The sequence below is a fragment of the Molossus molossus genome, unplaced genomic scaffold, assembly GCF_014108415.1.
Source record: "Molossus molossus isolate mMolMol1 unplaced genomic scaffold, mMolMol1.p scaffold_m16_p_1, whole genome shotgun sequence".
Classification (NCBI taxonomy): domain Eukaryota; kingdom Metazoa; phylum Chordata; class Mammalia; order Chiroptera; family Molossidae; genus Molossus; species Molossus molossus.
Window position 1 is genome coordinate 174,148,388 of NW_023425344.1, and position 18,428 is coordinate 174,166,815.

Consider the following 18,428-nt stretch of genomic DNA (forward strand, 5'->3'; position numbering starts at 1 on the left):
GTCTCGGGGCGCCACTCACCCCCCGGGGTGGGGGAGCGGGTAAGGGTCCGGGCACCAGCCCCCGCGCCTGGCACTTCAGCCGGCACTGGGCGCTCCCGCGCTGCCACCGGCGAGGCCTGGGCGGAGCGCGCCGAGCTGGCTGCGGGGCTCGGGAATCCGCGGCCGCCTCCTCTAATCCGCCCTTAAGTAGTCTCCGCCTGCGTCACGCCAGGTCGGCGGAGGGGAGCCGAGCGCGGCGTGCGGCTGTCGCTGCGCGCTGGGGCCCGAGGGGCAGGCGACGCGCGCAGGGGCACAGCGGGGAGAGTCCTGGGGGTCTGCTGGGGAGTGGGGCGACTTCGAGAGAAAGGATCGCACCGCCCCTCGGGGCTTCTCAGGGCGCCCAGGTAACTTCACCTGCCGGCCAGCCCCCTGCAGGAGGAGGCGGAGCCGGGAGCAGACGCGGGGGTGAGTGGGGAGGGCCGTGAGTAGGTAGTTTCGCTTCTATCTACGTGCAGCCCTTTCACCTTTGGCTTTTTTGTCTTCCAGGAGGCAACTGAAATTCCCTCTCTAAATGGAGATGCTGGTTGGGGGAAGGAGAATGGGGGCGACAATGGGATGTTTCTAAATCTCCCTTGGAGAGGACTGCGTGGCGCAGCGGGAACGCGCGGTTTGGTGCCTCGGTGGAGCCGATGCAGGGGTGAGGGGAGCCTGATGAGAGTCCATTCAGGCTGAAGCTAAAATGTAAGTGTGAAGCTCCCTCTGAGGATGGGGATCTGGGCACAAGTCTGTAATGAAAGGTGCCTAGAGTGAGCCAGTGGGCGGTCATGATTAAACGTCTGCTTGCTTTCTTTCCGTTTAAAATTATTTGTTTGTTTGTTTGTCTGTTTGTATTTACTAATGGGGAGGAGGGGTTACTTCTCAGGTAAACTGTGGTCGAATCTGAATTTAAGGAGGCCCAGTACTCAACTAGCAGAAGTAGGGCCGCCCACAGCCACCCCGCACCTCCACTTTCCCTGTCCCGCCTGCCTTGGCTTTCTCCCCTCAACCAGCAGATCCTGGTTTCTGTTTTTAAATTTATAATTTTGTTGTCAGTTCTGTCTAGAGAAACTGCTTAATTGGTCTCTAGAAAACTGAAACAATCACACCAGGCTGCTAATTAGCTCGGGGTCAGTATTAGGAGACGCAGTAATTGGGAATATTCCATATAAATGTACCAAAAGCACAGTGGGTAAGTAGTTGTCATGCTTTTTAAAATACAACTGTGAAAGGGTTGGTAACTCATTGTAGGCATCTGACGAAGTCCTAATTATCCACAGTTCAAGAGCAATTCCGGTGGTTGAGTAGCTGGTGGCAGGGGCCTGGGAAGAAGGGTACATGGCATGGGCTTGAGTCCAGTCATAATGCCCATCTACATAACATTCCTAGTTTAAAGGCACAGCCCCAAGCTTCAGTGTAAGAGGGACCTGTGAGATCCACCCTCGGCCTGACACCTTTACCCCAAGGAAGCACTCTACTAAAAGCAGAGAAAGGCATAGGGTGTAAATGGAACATTAGGACTCAAGCAGGCACTTTCATTTCCTGCAGGACAGGGAGGAGGTGCAAAAAATGGAGATGGATGGATAATCAATTATCCAATCTGCTTCCAGATGGACTGGTGATTCCCCCAACTCAGACTTGGTGTGTTCTCTCAGACTCCCTTAGACTCTGGCTCTCCGTGTTCCCTCTTTCGCTGGCAGAAGCTTTTGGAGTAAAAGATCTTAGACAGGGAGTGAATGAGTGAGGACGTCCCCTGGGTAATCTGTTTAACACCTTTAAATGTCTGAAAATAGGCTGCACGAGTCAACATCATTATGTTCTACACATGTGGCTTTTCCAAACTCTTAAAGACCCTAGATTGGAACAAATGCATTCTATATATTCTTACAATGTAATTTTCAAGCACTAGGCTATGGCTATATTGTTATGTATTAGTTTATTACTATGAATTATACTTTAATTTGTCATATGGATTCAACATATTAACACATGTATACATAATATATATGTGTAAACACACAAAAGCACCTGTACACAGAACCTATATTTTAAAAGACTCAACTCTTAAATTTGGTAGCCTGTTTTTAGGTAAAAATCTTATTATCCCCACCATACCTTGAAAACATTGAATTGTTTTTATTTTTATTTATTTATTTTATCCTCACCTGAGGACATTTTTGCACCCATCTTCAGATAGAGCAGGAAGGAGAGGGAGGAAGAGAGAGAGAAACACCAATGTAAAAGAGAAATATCGAGTGGTTGCCACCCACACGACCCCAACCAGGTCAGAGGACAAACTGCAACCGAGGTACATGCCCTTAGCTGGAACCGAACCCGAGCCTCTCCTGTCTGCGGGCCAACACTCTAACCGCTGAGCCAAACTGGCCAGGGCAAATTGTTTTTATTTTTTAAAGTCACTCATAAGTTGTTATGTTGTGTTTCCTTTCTTGAATCCAATCAATGCCACTGTCAATTAATAACTTGCCCTGATAGTGCTGCATTAGATACAAAAAGGTCCTGCATGGAGCTGGGCATCTCTGGATTTCCTCAGCATTATCTCATCCAGCTATGTTCTTACTGTCTCAAGTTCCCTCTGATTGGAGATCTCCATTTAAGTCTCCTGGGAATTTATTTCCTTTAGCTCTTACTTAAAATTCAGTTTACTTGATTAGTGTAATTGTTTTGGATAAAAAAACAATGGAATTCATAGGATAAACTGGATAAACATTAGATCATCTGGGGATGCTCATTAAAAATACAGATGCTGCCCTGGCCGGTTTGGCACAGCGGTTAGAGCGTCGGCCTGCGGTCCTGAGAGACCCGGGTTCGGTTCCCGCTAGGGGCACGTACCTCGGTTGCAGTTTGGCCCCCGGCCCTGGTCGGTTGTGCGGGTGGCAACCACTCGATGTGTCCCTTCACATCGATGTCTCTCTCTCTCTGTTCCTCTCTCTCCCTCCCACTCTACCTGAACAAAAAATGGAAAAATGTCCTCGGGTGAGGATTAAAAAAAAAAAAAAATACAGATGCTGCCCTGGCCGGTTTGGCACAGCGGTTAGAGTGTCGGCCTGCGGTCCTGAGAGACCCCGGTTCGGTTCCCGCTAAGGGCGCGTACCTCGGTTGCAGTTTGTCCCCGGCCCTGGTCGGTTGTGCGGGTGGCAGCCACTCGATGTGTCCCTTTCACATCGATGTCTCTCTCTCTCTCTCTGTTCTTCTCTCTCCCTCCCACTCTACCTGAACAAAAAATGGAAAAATGTCCTCGGGTGAGGATAAAAAAAAAAAAAAAAAATACAGATGCTGCCCTGACCTGTTTGGCTCAGCAGTTAGAGCACCAGCCCAGGGACCGAAGGGTCTTAGGTTTGATTCCTGTCAAGGGCACATACCTGGGTTTTGGGTTCCATCCCCAGCCCCAGTAGGTAACCAATCAATGTGTCTCTCTCACATTGATGTTTCTCTCTCTCTCTCTCTCTCTCTCTCTCTCTCTCTCTCTCTACCACTTCCCTTCCTTTCACTCTTTCTAAAGAAAATGGAAAAAATATCCTCAGGTGAGGATTAACAAAAAAAAAAAAAAATACAGATTCTGGGGTCTCACCCTAAACCTACTAAATTAAAATCTTTGAAAGCGAGATTTAAGTACCTGCATTTTTATTAAGTTCTTTTCAGTGGCTCTGATAACAATAAGAAGTTGAGAGCTCTTACTTCTGTGAAAATTAGAGAAGGAAGAAATCCTAGAAATCAGGAACTCTATCCTGTTTCACAGATGTTAAAATCAACCCCCAAATTAGGTAGTTTGCCCGAAGTCAGACAAGTAGCTAAGAAAAAAAAAAAAAAAACTATGAAGAAAGTGTTACTTAAGAGTCTTAGAGAAGGGGTCCAAATAATTTTTTTAAGAGTTTATTTGAGCCAAACTAATGACATATGCCAAGGAGCAAGATCTCAAATGCTCCCAAGGACCAAATAATTTTAAAAGATGGAAAACGTGACCTTTGAGGAAGGAAAAGGGAATTAGGGTGGTTTGGATCATGAGAGCATAGCCGCCTACAAGTATCTAAGGGAAATGAACACCTGGATTGTTGGCTTTGCAAAGCCATGTCCTACCTGTCATTTTCACTAATAGAGCAGGGAAGTAGTCTCAGATCTAGTGGGGAAAACTCTAAAGGCACACAGCAAAGGGCATGGTTGACTATTTGAATCCAAGGAGGGAGTGAAGAGTTATTAACAGTGGTCCCGTTTACTACTTCCGTGTTTCTGGAGGAGGGCTTATCCTTACATGTGCTTAGAACCTCATCCTACTCAACCACAGATCCTCAGGTGAACCTGTTGGTTTTGCAGCTTCAAATATTCCACAAATGAAACTTTCTAGGAGGTGTAAGAATGAAAATGAATAGCCGACCTCTCTTCTCCTGGACCTTACATTCCTGGGGAGCAGAGGGCTTATACGCCACCCTGCTTTCCACAGTGTCTTCAGTGTTGTGGAATCTTCCGTTTATTGGAGGAGTGGATAGTGACTCTGGCTCTCAATCCCCCTCAACCTGAGAAAGTTGCATATTCCTTAAACAGAGGTGGGTCCTGACTCCCCCACGACCTAAATTCATTCAACCCAAGAGGAGAAAGAGATTTCCTTTTGCCAACTAAAAGTCCCTACATACTAGGAGAAGCCTGGGCCCCTCCCTAGAAAACCCCCTGCTCTCACTGTGCTCCGCTCTCACTTTCTGGGGCCCCAGCACCTGCCCAACTAACCTGGAGCATCTGCTGAGCTTCAGGCCTGGGACTGGAGCATGAGAGGCAGGCTCAGAAAGCTGGTCCCAGCCCCCAGTAACAGGCTCCGGGAAGTGCCAGCATCTGTAGCTTCCTGGGATTTGTGTGGCTCCAGGGGGGCAGCGTTCAGTTTGGGGTTGGCCTCTGTGTCCAAGTCCTCCACATTTCATTCACAAACAGCTCGGATTAACCGGGCTTTATCTCCCCCGCTGGCCTGCATACATCTGTCTCCTAATGAAACCATAAACTGTCTTCTGACAGCCCAAACCCAACCTGTCTTGTGAGATTTAAAAGAACAAAGTGGTGCCCTGGCTGGTTTGGCTCAGTGATTAGAGCATCAACCCTACACACTGAAGGGTCTCGGGTTTAGTTCTGGTCAAAGGCACGTGGCTGGGTTGCACATTCAATCTCGGGTTGATATTTCTCTCTCTCTCTTAAAAAAAAAAAATTCAGTGGAAAATATCCTTGGGTGAGGATTAACAACAACAAAAATCTCCTCCTCTTTGTTGCAAAGTGATTTTTCTCCTTTTTTCTTTTGTATTTCTTTCCCTAGTAACGCAGCTCAAATATCTAGAGGAAGCACTTTTGTTTTTACTGTCCAGACAAAATTTACAGCTTTTTTCCATGGGGATAGAGCTGTCCAACCTGCCCATCATAATTAGGGGCTTACTGTGTGGCCTAGGACTCCCTTGAGTCCGTCACCTTTAAAATCATTCTGCAACCTTATGGACCCAAATGCCAAACTGTCTTAGTCCCAAGAGAGTGTGATTCCAAATAGTGGGCAATCCAACATTTTCTGCCAGCTAGTCCTCTGAGTAAAAGGCTATGTATCCCTTAAAAAAAATCACATGTACAAACTCCTCATTCCCCACCCACCTCCTATATACAGAATATACCTACGCGCAGCGCGTAGTAATAGCACAGGGATTAATGCAATAAGACCTTGTGGCCAAAGCAGATGTGTGAAATCACTGCGAATAAATTAACACTCTAGTAAGAATCAAATCAGCCCTGCTGACACGTAATCATTCACGTTCATGTCAGGTCGTGATTCCCATTCACATCAGGAGCTTCCCAGGGGGGCTTGATGAACCTGCAGGGAGAGATTTCTTTTAAGTCAACACTGTTCAGAAGTCATTCAGAAGAGCCTGCCTGGGTCTGGGCGCCCACTCATTGTCACTGTCCAGCCAGAATTCCAGCCATGCTGGATATGGCTGGGCTCCTGCTGAGTGCGTTTCCAGTCTGTATAAAAGAGGTGAGGAAATTGCAGGGACATAAATGCACGTGGATAAGACCACCCTTGGCAGAACTGTTAAACTGGGAGAACGTATGTTAGTTCCCACAGGTGCTTCTCCCACATCCGAGTGGGCTGCTAGAAGTTGGATTCATTCCGTTCCTTCATATCTATAGTCAAGATTATTACGTGTGATTAATGTTTGTCCCCAAAGGAACCTTCTCTGAGACCTGGAGCTTGTTTTCAAGGTTCTTTCTTGCTTTCATAATCATACACTCATTCTCTTGGTTGGTATCTTGACCTCCTGAAATTCAACCAATTCCTGTTTTTGCCAGGAAGCTGGAGGCTCAGGTATTACAAAGCTAAGAGGCTCCTGTGATTCCCCAGTTCTTGTCAACCTGCCTGCTTTCTGATCATCCTTGGGCACCAACGTCCAAGGCGGGTACATGGGGCCTCTTGCTTCTGGAGCTGAGATGCGAGTGGAAAGGGGCTACCCCTCACGCGTTACCCCACGCTCACCTCCCTTGCCGAAGGTTTATCGACTCGCTCATTTGATCTGATTCATAGTGTTCTCTGACCTTCAGAACCCTCACACCAAATCTCTCTTTTTGATATATACTCAGCATCCCATCCTGTCTACAGACTGCTTTTGGTCAAACCTCCCACCCCTGGAACTTACCTCGAATCCACATCCTACTGACCTTTGAGCTCCCACCATTGGGCTTCCCCCACCCCCGCCCCTTACTCCACCACCATAAAGGAAAGTAATCCGATAAGCAAGCACACCAGGGTGTTAATAACTGATAACCACTTAATGTATTATCCTTCTCAGAGGAATTATCCTCATTTAAGTTGCAAAGCCTTCATTCAAAGAAATGAAAAATTTTAGGTAGTTTTCTAAACACTACAGAGGAGAAAAGTAGCTATTTGGGGGCAAGGGTTGTTCTGAGTCCTCCCAAATCACATCACACAAGCACTTGCTTCTTTTATTGATCTATAAAGTGGTCCTACCTGTGGAAATACAGGAATCACATTAACGCGATGGTTATTAAATACCACTGTACCTTACAATCACCTGGAAGCTTTGAAAAATCCCAGTGCCTGGGTTGTATCCCAGACCAATTAAATAAACAGTTCTGGAAGGGAGCCCCATGTGTTGGTATTTTGTAAAAAATATCTCTCCAGCCCTGGCCAGTTTTGCTCAGCGGTTAGAGCGTCTGCTTGCGGTCCAGAGAGACCCGGGTTCAGTTCCCGCCAAGGGTGTGGTGTACCTCAGTTGCAGTTTGTCTTCAGCCCTGGTTGGTCGTGCGGGTGGCAGCCACTCGATGTGTCCCTTTCACGTCGATGTTTCTCTCTCTCTCTTCCTCTCTCTCCCTCCCACTCTACCTGAACAAAAAATGGAAAATGTCCTCGGGTAAGGATAAAATAATAAAAATAAAAAATCTCTCCAGGCGACTCCAATATGCAGTCAAGTTTGGGCACTGGTGCAGTAAAACCACCAACTTCTTAGGCACAATAGCCCTGCCTGCTGGGGTCCAGAAAAACAGGCTTTCTCCTGATGCTGGGAATAGTGTTTCTAGACACAAAGCCAGAATCTCATTCTGAAAATGTGTTCTGTGGTTCTGTAAGTACTTAGTATAATCCATGCAGGCTAAGTAGTTTGTTGCTGAACTGCGAACACCCATCTCATTTCATCTCAGTCCACTCCCGGCCATCTGGTCCCCTTATTTCCATTACAGGGCCATGTGTGTATTAATGAAATGATTGCATCCGATTACATCTTCTGGTCAGAGCACAAGAAGAACAGTCCATGTATTTTGTTCTCCAGCATCACTGTTTCTGCGATGATGTCAATAATTTATGCTTTCTGTTTTGTTTTTTATCCTCACCCGAGGACATTTTTCCATTTTTTGTTCAAACAGAGTGGGAGGGAGAGAGAGGAAGAGAGAGAGAGAGAAAAACATTGACGTGAAAGGGACACATCGAGTGGCTGCCACCCGCATGACCAACCAGGGCTGAAGACAAACTGCAACCGAGGTACGTGCCCTTAGCAGGAACCGAACCCGGGTCTCTCTGGACCACAGGCCGACTCTCTAACAGCTGACCAAACCAGCCAGGCCTATGCTTCCTGTTTTATGCAGAGGCGAGATGGGCTTCCAGCAAGGTAAAGGTATCATTCAGATATGTCGTTGCTTAAAATAAAGGTTTGATTTTACTGCCCAATATCTATAACATCGATATTGTAGTCAAAAGTGTACTTTCCCATGTCAGATATTTGCCAGTGGCTCCATCTTAAATGTCTAGCGTATAGTTCAGATTCATAACCGAGTTGTGACCATTGGTGTACGAGAGGACTCACCCAAGAGCACCTCAAAGCTGAGCTAGTCACTTTCTCCTCCGGTTTCTCTAAACTTCAGCTCTGGAGCAGGTCAGAAAGCCTCACGCCTAGACTATATTTTCCTTCCATTGCTTGGGGGAGTAGGGACGCGGGGGGAGGGGGCCCACTTACTGACCTAAATACCATAGTCTTTTGTGTTGTCAGTACAACCAAGACAATTTTCCTCCTAAGAGAAATTATGGTGCCAACTGTTCCAATAAAAGGAACGTTTTTGCATCTTGTGGCATCTGAATGAACAAAAATGAATGCAAGATGGATGAACAGATGAACAGCATGGTGCTCACTGTTCATCACGGAGGCATGTTCTAGCACACCCTTTATCTTCCTGTGGTATGTTAGAAACTCGATGTGTGCCCAGCCGTGTGGCTCAGTGGTTGAGTGCTGACCCATGCACCAAAAAGTTGCAGGTTCGATTTCTGGTCAGGGCACATGCCCAGGTTGTGGGCCCCATCCCAGTGCGGGGCATGCAGGAGATGGCCAGTTGATGTTCTCTCTCATTGATATTTCTGTCTCTCTCTTCCTCTCCCTTTGTCTCTCTCTAAAATCAATAAAGAAGGAAAAATATTGTTTTAAATCTTTAGGTGTGATATATATCTACTATGTGTACATATGCACTGCTACAACCAAATCCCACCCAGCCATTAATATTTGATCTTTGCACGTACACGTTCTTGACTCTTTCACTTGCCTGTTCAAAGATTTCTTTATTACCTACTGTGTGCAAAACATTATGGTTGCTAACCTCATGGAGTTGAAAATCTAGTAGGAAAGATATATACTGATTAATCAAATAATTGCAAACGCTAATGTGTAAAAACTGTGGTAAGTGCTGCCAATGGATAGCTCTGAGATATGCAGCCCTGAGTGCATAATGGGGTGGGGGTGGGGGCTGACCTGCTTTGTGGAGAAGGGTCGGGTGAAAAGCATTCTTCAGCTGAGACCAAGGGAAGAGCAATAGTAAAGCAGGCGAAAGGGGAGGAAGGGGAGCGTTCTGAGCTGGAGGAACAAGCAGCGAGCAGGCCCTGGCGTGGGAGAGAGTCTCCTTCGGAGGACGGCAGGGTCTCCCTGTCTGGTTCAGAGTCCTGGGGGAGGGTTTGAGACAAGCTGGAAAGGCAGGCAGGGGTCTGATCAAGCACAGCCTTCAGGTCAGGGTGAAGATGTTGGCATGTTCCCTAAAAGGAATGTGCAGGTTTGAAGGATTGGAAGAGGGATGTGACATGGTTAAGCTTGTTTTCTGAAAGCTCAATCCATTTGCATTAAGGAGAGAATAGACTGGAGGGGTGGGCGAGAGTGGAGCAGGGAAACCGGTGACAGTGCAGCCCCTGCTAATAGGTTCCCTCCAGTAACTGCACACGTCCCTCCTTCCCTCCAATAACCCTGCACACTTCCCTCCTTCCCTCCAATAACCCTGCACACTTCCCATCCTTCCCTCCAGTACCCTGCACACTTCCCATCCTTCCCTCCAGTACCCTGCACACTTCCCATCCTTCCCTCCAGTACCCTGCACACTTCCCATCCTTCCCTCCAGTAACTGCACACTTACCATCCTTCCCTCCAGTAACCCTGCACACTTCCCATCCTTCCCTCCAGTAACCCTGCACACTTCCCATCCTTCCCTCCAGTAACCCTGCACACTTACCATCCTTCCCTCCAGTAACCCTGCACACTTACCATCCTTCCCTCCAGTAACCCTGCACACTTACCATCCTTCCCTCCAGTAACCCTGCACACTTCCCATCCTTCCCTCCAGTAACCCTGCACACTTACCATCCTTCCCTCCAGTAACCCTGCACACTTACCATCCTTCCCTCCAGTAACCCTGCACACTTCCCGTCCTTCCCTCCAGTAACCCTGTACACTTCCCGTCCTTCCCTCCAGTAACCCTGCACACTTCCCATCCTTCCCTCCAGTAACCCTGCACACTTCCCATCCTTCCCTCCAGTAACCCTGTACACTTCCCATCCTTCCCTCCAGTAACCCTGCACACTTCCCATCCTTCCCTCCAGTAACCCTGCACACTTCCCATCCTTCCCTCCAGTAACCCTGTACACTTCCCATCCTTCCCTCCAGTAACCCTGCACACTTACTGTCTTTCCTCCAAGTAACCCTACTCACTTACTGTCCTTCACTCAGGTAACCCTGCACACTCACTGTCCTTCCTTCAAGTAACCCTGCACACTTCCCATCCTTCCCTCCAGTAACCCTGCACACTTCCCATCTTTCCCCCCTGTAACCCTGTACACTTCCCGTCTTTCCCTCAAGTAACCTTGCACACTCACTGTCCTTCCCTCAAGTAACCCTGCACACCTCCCATCCTTCCCTCAAGTAACCCTGCACACCTCCCATCCTCCCCTCCAGTAACTGCACACTTCCCATCCTTCTCCCCAGTAACCCTGCACACTTCCCATCCTTCCCTCCAGTAACCCTGCACACTTCCCATCCTTCCCTCCAGTAACCCTGCACACTTCCCATCCTTCCCCCCAATAACCCTGCACACTTCCCATCCTTCCCCTGGGGACTTTCTGCCTACACCAAGGAAACACCTCTAGTATTTAACCGTGTCTGCTCTTAGGGAAATGAACTAGATGAATTTTTAGGAACCCTCACAAACTCATGATCCTTTTTAAATATGTAGGTAATAAACAGGCTCTGATTGCAATTATCAACATAAATACCTTCGTGATTGGTTGAATTGTAATGCCTTACTAATTGGGATGCCCCTTTCAATGCTCAGTTCTGGGCACAGTAAACAAATTGTGGACAGTAGCCCCTTGGTGCCTTGTAATTTCACAGAAATGTAAGGATGGGCCTCCCAGTTAGGGACACCAGGGTTCTTGCATATACTTTTCTTTTTCGCCTTAGAAATTCAGGTCGTGCCTGAGCCCTCAGGTTCCGCGGGGCCCAGAGCAAAGTCTAGATGGAGGGTGCGGTTCTTTGCAGGAGGAAGAGCATGTCAAGACGTTGGTATTTGGAAATTTCTTGAGATTTTGGCCATTCAGTTTAAAAACATTATTTAAAGTTGGTGCAGCTATCCGATAGGACTAAGGAGATTCACGCTGCTGTTGATAAACAAATCGGGGAAGCAGAGCATGAGTGATAGCTGTCTCCCTAGGAGAATGTAATCCAGCCCCCAATTTGATTCTACAGCAAACTATTTCCGAGACAATTCCTCATCTTTTGGAATTGTCTCTCCAGCCCCTTGTTAGCATGTAAGAAAATCCTCATTACGTGAAAAATCACACCTCGTTTTTTGCCACGAGTTGTATGCGCCAGCTTAATTACCAATTTATTTTCATTAGTGGCTTCTGAAAATACATATTTTCATGCGTCTGGGTTTAAAAGATGAAGAAAAAAGCGACTCGCACCTGCTTCATGCAGCGTGTTGGCATCTGCGAGCTTGGATTCCGTTTTCTTTTGCTCTCCCAGTGCTCGAGTTGGAAGGTTTCTTTGTGTTCCATTAATATACAGTGACTTTTGGCCATTCACAAAATCAAACCCCCCTCAAAGACTGGGTTTGCCATCACTGAAGGCATTCGTAAACAGTAGTTGTTAGCCCCGGAGCGAATAACCATGAGAGGTGGGTGAGTTCCTAAGACATTCTGTGCATGGGCAGCATGCTGTAATGTGTACACGTGTGACCTTCCAAGTGGTACACAGCAAGTGCTACTTTGAAATATGTTGCCATTACACTGTTGTGTGTGTGTACATGTGTGCATGTGAGTGTGTGTGTATGTGTGTTGATAGGATGGGGTGAAATCCACATGGTGGCTCTTCTGATGAATGGATGGGTCACACAGGAAAGGTTCACCTTTCACTCAAAATGTGTTTCCTGGGAACATATTATTATAATAACAGCATCAACTATACCACCACACATGTTCGCTTCATGTCTTACTTAGTGTCTTGTCATTTTCAGAACACTCCTCCTCCCCAGAAAAATAGCATTTATTTCCTGATATGTACATATATAAAAATATGTGAATTACATAATTTAGAAAACCTTGGAATTCTGCTTTATAGCATTATATTTTATATGTATCACTTAGTACAATCCCTAACACATCAAAAGGCATGTATGAGAAAAACAAATAACCTCAGCAAGAAATTCATATACGTATATACTAGATATGACACAGAGATCTTGAATAGGTTTAGTCCATGCTGAGAAAATAGACAGTAGTTTGTTTTTCCTGATCTTCCTTATAATTTCTATCTCTTGTCAACTACTGAGAAATTTCCAAGCTACTGTTAGTTAAAGGCAAAAACTGCAAGAACTACCGCAAGTGCTCAGAGGGTCATGGATTGCATACTAAGCAGAGTGCTTTCTTTTTTTTGGTACGTGCCCCTAGAGGGAACTGAACCCGGGACTCTCTAGTCCACAGGCGACACTCCAACCGCTGGACCAAACCGGCCAGGGCGTCTCAGAGCACTTTCAAAAGCACTGACAGCACATCTAGTTCCCCCCAACAACCCTTGAGTAGACAGGGTCTGTCACCATCTGCTTGGTTGTGACTCCCAAAGATCTGTCTGCACCCCAGAACTCTGCTGAGCTCCAGGCCTCTGCAGCTCACAATCTATTGGCCATCTGCACATAGATGCCCCAGAGACACCTAGAAGTCAAAATATTGATGATAGGCTTCATATCTTCTCCCAAATCCTCTCCATTCAGTCCCCCCCCCCCCCCCCCCCCGACCCATTGTCTGCTGTTCTCAGTCCTGCTCTATGTCCTGGGAGGCTGAGCTCTACAGACTGAACCTTGGGGTTTACATGCGGCTTTGGCCCGCGGAGGCCCTGGCAGAGACGGAGGAGGGGAAGAGTGAGAGGGCATCTACTCCTCCCTGCTTTGTGAAGCCTGGGCTGCAGCTCTTCTTGACTTCAGGTTCCCCAGGCTCCCAGGCTCCCAGCTTATCTCTGATCATTGTTTCTTTCCCTGTCCCTTCAAGCCCTGTGATAGTAATAGCTTCCCACTGTCGCTAGACCTTGGGTGTCTCAATATCTCTCATTGGTTCCCTTAAATCTGCTCATTCAGCTATGAAAAGTTTCTTTAAAAATCCCAGGGGAATGAGTCACATGTTTCCTTCTGGGACCCTGATCAATATATCACCCATCCTTTTTTTTTTTTTTTAATATACTTTTCTTGATTTTTTTTTTTAGAGAGAGAGAGGAAAGGAAAGAAAGATAGATACATCGATGTGAGAGACACATCCATTGGCTGCCTCCTGCACGCCCCCTACTGGGGATTGAGCCCACAACATGGGCATTTGTCCTGACCCAGAATTGAACCCAGACCTCTCCGTCCACGGGAGGATGCTCAATCTACTGACCCACCCAGCCAGGCTCACCCATCCTTATTTAACTTCTTTTTATATCAGCTTTGTTGTACAAAACATAACCTAGTTGCTTCTGCCTGGAAAGACTCTCCTGCAGCCTTCTCCTACCCCCTACTTGTTCCTCCAGACTCAGCTCAGCTGTCCCCCGCAAGCAGACTCCCCACGTCCCCCCACACCCCCTGCACGCTTGCCTTAGGTGTGTCTATCATATAATTTTCAACACTGTATAATAATTATCCTCACCAATAGTCTGTAAGCTTGTTCAGAGTAGTAACTAGTCTATTTTTGTTCTGTCTTGCTTTAACCTTTGTATCCTTTAGTACTTAGCACAGCCCGGGCTGGTTTGGCTCAGGGTTTAGAGCGTCAGCCCGAGGACTACATGTACCTCGGTTACGGTTTGGTCCCTGGCTGTGGCTGGGTCAATGTGTCTCTCTCACGCCAATGTTTCTCTCTTTCTCTCTCCCTCCCACTCTTTCTGAAAATAAATGAAAAAATATCCTCAGGTGAGGATTAAAAAAAACACACAACACAGTCCGTGGAACGTGATGGGCACTCAAATATTTGCCAAGTGAAGTTTCATGACTAGAGCAGCCATAGGATACTGGTACAAGAGAGGGAGACGTAGCATCCAGACTTTTCTGTGGCCAGCAGAATCCGTTCACCAACCTTCCTTTCTGACACCACCTTCTCAGAAAGCCTTTCTGACCTTAACCTCTTCCTTGTCTTGGTGTGGTGCCCTTAGGAGGTGTGTGTTTTTGAAGAGAATGGCACAGAAGCCAGAAAGATTGGAGCCTATATCCTTTCTCACTGTACAACTCGGGTTCAATTACTTAGCCTTTGTGATCATTGACTTCCTCCGTTGTAAAATGTCAATAGTAGGTAGTACGGCTGGGTTACTGGGAGCTTACATGATATATTGCCTGGCACGCAGTAGATGCTCAGTGTTAGTCTCCACCCCTCCTGTGTTCCCTCGGCACTCCATATACATCCCTTGGGCTTCCTTGTCTGCCCCCTTCTTTGGACTTAAAGTCAAGGATTGTATTTTTCATTTCTGTCCCCAAAGGACCCATGGGGATTGCTCAACAATTGTTCATTGATTCAATAAAATGTCCCATTTTACTGGTTATCAGCTTGAGGCGTAGAGAGCTTAAGCAACCTGCTCAGATCATGCAGCTAGGTAACAGCTAAACCAAAAACCACAACACACATCTAGTGCTTAAACTGATACTTTTTTGGTCCAGCTACGTAAACCATGAGACCAAGGTGTACCTGTATCTGTGGAATAGGTCTGGGCCCACCTACCCAGGCGTGTCCTCACACTGACCGATGCCAGGCCCCATCTAACTGCCCCCGATAGAAGAGGAGGGTTCAGCGTTCATCTCCATCGCTTCCCACCACATACTTACTTCACCGTCTTGTTCTATCATCTTCCTGAAATAACTATACTACAATTTTGTTAAGTAGTCAGGGCTGATATGATGATAGCTATGTGAACTCTTTCCAACTTAGTCATGTAGTGTTCCATAATTTCTCACTGCTTTGTACAAAATTTTATTCTTGTTGGTGTGAACCTGGATGTATGTTTGCTTGATTTTCTAAGGCCTTCTCACTATTTCAACCCCCAATTCTCTGTTTTCTCAATCTCCTCTCAAAATATTTGAATATACCATGTTCCAGCAATTCCATTTTCTGGGATACATTTCTCCCAGACCTTCTGATTTCTCCAATCTGGAATGCTCGGAGAGGTGAGCACTGATGCCTGGGGGTCCCTTCACCATCATCCCGGGAATTCCCTTTCCTCTCTCCTGTGTGGAATCGTTTGCTCTGTGTTTTCTTCTTCCTTGGTGTCCTCCCTTGTGTTGGTGGAGCATGTTCCCTGGCAGCTTTCTGAGGAAGAGTTCCTGGAGGAGAATTTCCAAGGACTCGCACATCTGCAGTTGACCTCCATCCACTGTTACATACTCATTTCCTCTAGAATGTATCGGCATTCCTCCATTGTCTTCTAGCTTCCAGTGTTACATCTGAGAAGCACAAAGCCATTCGGATTCTTGAATGGCGGATGTAACTTTTTCTTTAGAAGCTTTTTCAGATCTTCTCTTTAACCCTAGTATTCTGAAATTTCACAAGTTTGCCTTAATGGAGCTCTTTTCTCATCTAATGTGCTAGAACCTCGGAGGGCCCTTTTAATTTAGAAACTCTTCTATCTCCATTGTAGGAAAAGTTCTCGATCATTTTGTTGGTGATTTCCTTTGGACCTTCCCCGCATTGTCTCTGTTCTCTCCTGCTAGAATTTATCACTTGGATATCAGCCCTTGGGGACTTACCCTCTCATTTTTATCTTCCTCTTTAATTCTTCATGTCTTTGCTCTTCTTTCTGGGAGATTTCTTCAGTGTTTTCTTGCATTCTTATTGCATTTAAAAAATTCTTTATAATCATATTTCTAATTTTCAAGAGTTTCTATGCATTGTCTATTCTCTCAGGATAAGGATGATAATTTTTTAGTTTTTCTTCTCCCTGCATAACCTACATTTTCTCTAATTTTTAAAAAGTTTATTTTTATCTCCATATTTCACATTAGAGACTTTCCTTCTCAGGTGTCTTCTGACTTTTGGCTGTCAGATCACGTTTAAGAGTGAATTAAGCACTGAGAAACAGATCGAAACCTCCAAGGTCTTGGTGAGTGGGACCTGCTGACCTTCAGTGTAAGCAGTGCTACTGCATCTGATGGGCAGATGCCAGGGATGCTGCTCAGCATCACACTGCGCACAGGACGGTCCCTCACAACAAAAAGTTATCCTGCCCAAAATTTTACTAGTTTTGGTTGAGAAATCCTGGTGTAGAGTATCTTATTGCGTCATTTAGTTAGAAAATCCTAGATGTTGGTATTTTTTATCTTTCTCTTGAGCTATTCAGATTCTGCAGATAAGAATCTACCAGTCTCCTGCCTGGAGGGTACAGCCCTGGCTTCTGACTTCTCGGAGCCCAGAGCCCCTGGGAGAAAGTGGTCTGGTGGTTCCAATGTCACTGTGCAGAGATCACTTAATCATGCTATTGACAAGCTTGTCTCCATACCGTCAGCTATGGCTGACATCGCCATAGTCCTGAGACCCTCTCCAGAGTGTAACCATCCAGTGTTCTGCCAGGGTGAAGGAAAGGGAGTTACTTGGCTGTATGGTGTGAGAAAGGAGATATAAATTTAAAAAAAAATTTTTTTTTCTTTATTGATTTTTAGAGAGGAAGGAAGAGAGAGAGAGAGACAGAAACATCAGTGAGGGAGAACTTCATTTGGCTGCCTCCTGCATGCCCCCCCACTGGGGATCTGGCCCACAACCTGAGCATGTGCCCTGACCGGGAATTGAACTGATGACCTTCTTGGTGCATGGGTCTACGCTCAACCACTGAGCTACACTGGCCGGGCTTTATTTATTTTTAAATAGACTTTTAAACAATTCTCCTGATTTTAGCTATATTCTTATCTCCTCTTCACTCCCAGTTCCTAAGGTGGGAAGAGGAGGCAGGTTTCTGCTAAATAAAATAGTTGCTGCTGGGCTTTTCCTATAGCTGACTGCTTGGTTATTATCACTTGTGTGTTTGCTTTTCAGTTTTCTGTTCTCTTTGCCTTTATAGGTTGTCTTCTTAAAAATCCACTTTCGGCCCTGGCCAGTTTGGCTCAGCGATTGGAGCATCGGCCTGCGGACCAGAGAGTCCTGGGTTTGGTTCCCACTAGAGGCATGTACCAAAAATAAAAAAATCCATTTTTAATGTTATTAGTGATATTTTTTAAGGAAATGAGAGTAAATGCATGTGCTCCTCCGTCTGTGAGGAGAGATCCCACAATTTTATTTTTCATGTAGAAGCATTCATTGGTGTTTATCAACAAGGAAATCCTGAAAATGATGTATCTCTACTGAATACACGGTAAAATGTCTGCATTCTGTTGAATTTCTCAATGCCAGTTTGGAGGTGCATGTTACCAATGGGTTGTGATGGCAGGAGTGGTGTGTGTGTGTGTGTGTGTGTGTGTGTGTGTGTGTTTCCTCTCTTAAAGAAATCTACTGACTACAGATGTGAGGAGGAGAAGCTAATTTGGAGACCATATAATCTGCAGGACACTGTGTGATAGAAACCAGGGGAAATTTTTTTCAAACCTAAACCGAAGAGAAAACAAGAATCCAAACATAATCTGCTAAAAATAAAATAGCAGTATGGACTAATTGACTAACTGGGTTCTGTGTGAACAGAATTTACATTTCTCCAGCTGAACAGCTCCCCAAGCAGCTAGAAAAGGGATGTTATCTCAATGTCACTGGCTGTGATCTCTCCCTAGAAATCTAATTTTTACTGCTGTCTTTTGAAACCTAGTGACTCTGGAGGGGACCTGGATTGTTCTCTGGGTTTTCATTCTATGCACAGATGCTGTTCTCAACACCAATCGGAGCATCACTTGCATTTTAAAAATTCTGCTTTGAAAGCAGAGAAGGGACGTAGCCACACTTCCCAGGTGCAGAGGTGCTGGCTATGATTCTTTCATACTTCAGCTTCTAGTTTCGCATGAAGGTGAACACTACATTCCATCACTGGGAAGGAGACTTTCTAATGCCAGGCAGAAGGAAGGATTAAAGGCATACTTGCATTGAAGTTGGACAAATGAATGCAGCCCTGACTAGCCGAAACCTGAGTCTAGAATGAGGGGAC

General features: G+C 46.1%; 1 long non-coding RNA gene across 1 annotated transcript; it reads left to right on the top strand.

Moving 5' to 3' along the window:
- Positions 1–326: 326 nt before the first annotated feature.
- Positions 327–17,423, top strand: LOC118625034. The gene is made up of 3 exons (XR_004958592.1): positions 327–383; positions 526–720; positions 17,361–17,423. It is a non-coding gene; the product is annotated as an uncharacterized LOC118625034 (long non-coding RNA).
- Positions 17,424–18,428: the final 1,005 nt, after the last annotated feature.